This window comes from Hemicordylus capensis, chromosome 11 (assembly GCF_027244095.1).
Source record: "Hemicordylus capensis ecotype Gifberg chromosome 11, rHemCap1.1.pri, whole genome shotgun sequence".
Lineage (NCBI taxonomy): Eukaryota > Metazoa > Chordata > Lepidosauria > Squamata > Cordylidae > Hemicordylus > Hemicordylus capensis.
Window position 1 is genome coordinate 18,626,309 of NC_069667.1, and position 5,792 is coordinate 18,632,100.

The 5,792-nt window shown below is 43.6% G+C and overlaps 1 long non-coding RNA gene across 1 annotated transcript; it reads left to right on the plus strand.

Moving 5' to 3' along the window:
- The first annotated feature begins 625 nt into the window (after positions 1-625).
- LOC128335333 (uncharacterized) lies at positions 626-3,177 on the plus strand. Its single transcript, XR_008311574.1, has 2 exons — positions 626-707; positions 2,778-3,177. It is a non-coding gene; the product is annotated as an uncharacterized LOC128335333 (long non-coding RNA).
- The last annotated feature ends 2,615 nt before the right edge of the window (positions 3,178-5,792 follow it).

Consider the following 5,792-nt stretch of genomic DNA (forward strand, 5'->3'; position numbering starts at 1 on the left):
ACACACACACACACACACACACACACACACACACACACACACACACACGCTCTCACACATGGGGAGATATCTATCTATCTATCTATCTATCTATCTATCTATCTATCTATCTATCTATATGAGAATAGATAGATATGAGAATGAGAATGAGCCCCTGGTGGTGCAGTGGTAAAACTGCCGCCCTGTAACCAGAAGGTTACAAGTTTGATCCTGACCAGGGGCTCAAGGTTGACTCAGCCTTCCATCCTTCCGAGGTCGGTAAAATGAGTACCCAGAATGTTGGGGGCAATATGCTAAATCATTGTAAACCGCTTAGAGAGCTCCGGCTATAGAGCGGTATATAGATGTAAGTGCTATTGCTATATGAATGAGAGAGTCAGAATTATATGATCAGCCAACAAAAATCTGCTGTTGTGATTTTATTGTGTTTTTGCATTATCGTGTTTTTATATTATGTGTGTTTACAAAACTGTGTTACAAAACACGTTTACTGTGTTACAAAAACACATTACTGTGTTTTTATGTTTATGCTATTAACCGCCTTGCAATCATTTACAAGGAAAGGCATGGCAGAAATGACTGTTGTTCTTGCTATTGATTGTTGCTATTGTTAAAGAATTCGGAGTCTTAAACCATCGCTGATCCACAGTGAAACTACCCAGAGATCTCCCAGTAGCTGCTGGTCTTCATGTCTCCATCTCAAATAAGTGAGTATAAGTGATTCCTGTGGTTTTGTTGTTTATTTTATGATTTCCTCTTCTTCTACCTGGAATTCCCATTCAGATTTGCATAGGCATGTTAGATATTGCATCTGTGTGTACTGGTCAAAGACTGTAATAAAATCTATCTATCTATCTATCTATCTATCTATCTATCTATCTATCTATCTATCTATCACATCTGAAAATCCAAACGTTTGCAGAAAAGCACTGGTTTTCCGTATTCTCTTCTCAGAGCAGTGTGGATGCATTTCCTGGGGTACAGTCAGTGATACTTGCTCCTGATACTAAACTGCATAATTGGACAACCCATAAGTATCTCTGGGGCCCTTTGTTCTTTATTGTAGGCCCTGCTCACAGCCCCACCAGGGACTGAGATATGGTTGGCAGGGACTAGGGACAGGGCTTTTTCGGGGGTGGCCCCTCGGATTTGGGAACCCCTACCAAGAACTCCACCATGCTTCCTCTCTCAGGATTTTTAAAAAATCTAAACCATATCTTTTTAGAGAGGTTTTTAAGGTTTTACTTGCTGTTTGTATCTAGTGGGTTCTTAAACTTTGTGTACATTATCTGGTTTCAAATGGGTCTTTTAAATTGGAATTTTATTCAGCTGTATTTCTTTTAAAAAATCTGTTTTGTTGTTAGCTGCTCTGAGCTGTATTGTACTGCAGGGATGGGATAAAAATATTTCAAGAAATAAATACATTTTAAAAATCTCAATAAACCTGAACATTTAATTCAGGGTGCCTGGTTTGTTCAGAACAGAAAACGCTTGGACAGGGGGAGATGTGGTTTGATAATGTTAAGCATCACAGATCCTCTAAAGCATCAGTTCAACACATTTTGTGTCTGCCTAGCATTAGATCAAACCAATTAATACACGGTTTCCAAGCTTGATCTTCTGCAGGCAGTGAATAAAAATGTACTAATGTCCAATGTAAATATATTTTAATGTATGCTCCTTTTATTTCCCCCAGCATCATTTATTATCCCCCGTCTTTACTGAACACAGATGAAATCTACCGCGTTTGTACTTGGGTGCCATGGCCTTCATGCATAATAAATTGGAGCTCTTGCTAGCTCTGCACACCTCCAAATATCCCAGGAGGCAGAATATGAGACAGGAACCAGGAGACCTTGCTCTCAGAATCTCTCTTCGATACCTGGGAATCAGCCTGGGGAATTATTCCTGCCATCTACTGGAGAGCTGATCTTGTGGTAGCAAGCATAACTGATAGCACAAGGTGTCCCTTCTCTGGGTAGAGAGCTGGTCTTGCGGTAGCAAGCATGAACTGTCTGATTTGCGAAGTAGGGTCCACTGTGGTTTGCATTTGGATGGGAGACTACCCATGAGTGCTCTAAGTTTAAGATACCCCCCCCCTTAGGGGATGGGGCCCAAGGTCAGTGGTAGAGCATCTGCTTCCTATGCAGGTCCCAGGTAGGGCTGTGCACCCCTGAAAAGATCTTAATGGATGGATTGGATTTTGAGACCAGTATCAGATTTTGAGACCAGTATCAGATTTTGGATTAGATCCGGGGTATTGGATTTTGGATCAGTATCAGCTTTCCATTTGGAAATCCGATAAAAATCCAGATTGTTTTTACATAGAGGTCAAAGGGGGAAAAAAATCATAAATTTGGAACAGCTTGGTCCAGGGTTTTGAAATTGGGACACAAGTGATGATTTGAAATTGACATAAGACCCCATAGCATTACCAAAAGTATATTATTCTCCCAAAAAAGACAATGAAAAGAGAAATAATAAGGCTTTATTTTTACAAGACAAAGATGCAACAAAAAGCCAATATAATCTAAAAACGTAGTTCTTGCAATAAGCCTATTTGCATGAGAAATACCTTTAAATGAAAATATGTTATATAAAACTTGACATTTTAGTAATTTTTGTTTATTCAGGGGCCTCTCATAATGTGAGGCTCTAACCTGTAGCTGATTGAGTTTGTGCCTAAATCCAGCAGTGCTGGGAAGCTTGTAAAATCAGGAACTTAACAGGCTTGCTCTCTGACGGATTTCTGTTCCTCTGTCTCTTCCATATTGCAGAGAGCAACAAGAAGAATAGGAGGATTGTGAGTTATTCAAAAGCATTTTAAGAACAAGTCTGTGGCAGAAGCAACGTTCTGGCACCATCTACTGGAAAAGCAGTCACACTGCTCTTTCATCATCCATCGCAATCCCTTAAAACATGGCATCTTTTACTGATGTTTGGAAAACCACCTCTGGATTTTTCTTCTCCATTGCTGAAACTGTCAATGTCAATGAAACTGTCTCCAGTACTGAAACAGGAGTAGCAAAACTAGATCTGATGCCTGATTAGTTGGTAGATTTAGCCGCTTTAGAAATGTAATTTTATATAGTATTATCGCACTGCACTATTTTTAAAATTATTATTCTGTTGGATGTGGGGCAACAACTGAAAATAAACATTTAGTAGTTTAGATCAGTAATTGCACTTCTGGCAATATTGTGGTTTGTCAGAAATTCCTTGTCAAATGAGATAAGAATTGGAAAAGCATCTACCTTTCTGGTTCAGGCAGAGCATCTTTTCCAGCCAGCTTTTCCTCCTATCTTGCTTCCACACAACCGAAAATTGGGAGCACACACAGCTCCCAAACCCAGTTAGAACACAATTTTTGATTGTTTAAATGACCTCAACAGTTTCTGATTGTGTGAAAAACTTCAGTGTCTAAACCCAAGTTGCATCAGGATGACTCAGGCAATTCAGGGCACATGCTCTTAATGAAATATTTTCAACTGCTGCTCAAGTGGTGTTTCAAGCGTCCCCCCCATCACCCCAACTGGTGATTCTCTTATATTTAGCAAGGGGAGAGCACCTGGCCCTATCCAGCCCCTGCACAGCATCCCTCTAGTGGCTGTTGCTGGTGTCTGCCTTATGTTTTTGCTTTTAAGATGGTGAGTCCTTTGGGGACAGGGGATCATTTTATGTATGTTTACGTTTCTCTGTAAACCACTTTGAATACTTTGGTTGAAAAGCGATATATAAATATACATAGTAGTATACATAGTAACTGTTCAACCAGCAAGAAGAGTTGGTCCTGTGGTAGTGAGCATGAACTGGGCACCATGGAGGAAGCGTGGGATGGAAATGTAAAAATAAATAAAAATAACAAATACATTGTCCCAGTTACTAAGCAGGGTTTGTCTTGGTCTGCATTTGGATGGGTGACTACCTGATTTGGCCTGCATTGGTCCCTGATGGTGACTGCAGGGGCTCATGAGATGGGGCTAGAACCCCACCAGGGGGTGCCAGATGGACCCCCAGAACTCCAGGACTTCTCTGAGGGAGTGGCCAGCCCTGGATGCTCTCATCCTGATGGCTTGGGGGGCGGGGTTGTCACCAGGGGTAGGGTGACCTAGGTTGGGCTGGAATCCCCTTCCTCCTGGACCCCGGACACTTAGGCAGCATCTCCAGGGAGAAGTTGTTTATGTTGAGTGGCAGACCTGAAGGCTAGGGCTTTATAGAGCCAGGTGAGCCGGGATTGGCCCTTGGGAGTCAGCTGACTAAAGGCTGGTACTGCAGCCTAGATGGCGCCCTCGCCGCCAGGCTTGCTATGGAAAGGGAGAAATGGTGATGCAGTAAGCAGTAGCCACGCCCCCGCATCTCCCGGGGGGCGTGGTCTAGCTCCCGAATGGGGCTGCAGAATGGAGTTAGATTTAGGCCAGCGTGGCATTTGCAGCACGGCTAGGAGCGGCTCTTCCCTGCCTTAAAGGGAAGCAGTTGCAGGGGAGCAATATCAGGAGAGAGGGCATGCCCTCCCCTCCTGCCTGTGGGCTTCTCAGAGGCATCTGGTGGGCCACTGTGGGAAACAGGATGCTGGACTAGATGGGCCTCCTTGGGCCTGATCCAGCAGGGCTGTTCTTATGTTCTTATGTATACCAGAGAATGTGACCATTACCAGCGTTTCCAAGCTGAGGGCTGTAAAACAATAAAAATGGCACATTGGCCAGAGTACGTGGCGCAAAAGCAGCAATTGTTTTGAGTAAGCATCTCCTCTGAGGAGTTACTGATTGTTTCAAGGAGTTTGCAAATGTGCCAGAACGTCTGAAGAAACCGTTCAGGTTCTTTCCAGACATTGGAAGGACGTGCGGGCTGGTGCCCATTGGCTTGATCTCAGCACAATTCATGGCATCAGGGAAAACGAAATTAATCTGAATGAATCTAAACCAGCTGTGGCAGGAATGCATTACTGCAGGGGGTTCTTGAGTTTCAATCTTTAATTTAAAACAAAAAGAAAAACATTCATTGGATCCCCACTACAAATTGGATCCCCACTACAAATCGGGACTGCTGGAAGGGGTTTTACCTTTTTCTTCACACCTTTTTCTCAGTGCAAACGGCCTCAACATATCTATCATTTTTACCTGGATGTTTTTATTCCTGGGGCAGGAACATAGAAAGCTGCCTTATACTGAGTCAGACCCTTGGGCCATCTAGCTCAGTATTGTCTACACAGACTGGCAGCGGCTTCTCCAAGGCTGTAGGCAGGAGTCTCTCTCCCAGTCCTATCTTGGAGGTACCAGGGAAGGAACCTTCTGCATACAAGCATGAAGATGCTCTTCCATGGAGGTATGGCCCCATATTCTCCTACGGGGAATGTCTTACCATGTTGCTCACACATCTAGTCTCACTTTCAAATGCACACCAGGGCAGATCCTGCTTAGCAAAGAGGACAATTCATGCTTGCTACCACAAGAATGCTTGCTTAGCAAGCCAGAGGTTGCCGGTTCGAATCCCCGCTGGTATATTTCCCAGACTATGGGAAACACCTATATCAGGCAGCAGCGATATAGGAAGATGCTGAAAGGCATCATCATCTCAGACTGCGGGGGGGGGGGGAGGCAATGGTCAACCCCTCCTGTATTCTATCAAGGACAGCCACAGGGCTCTGTGGTCACCAGGAGATGACACTGACTTGACGGCACACTTTACTTTACCTTACCACAAGATCATCTGTCCTGTCCTGCAGCTTTGAGGCTCAAAGTCCTTTTAAAACTGCACGTCTTTCTCTTCAACTCCAAAAGGGAGTTAATCTAAAG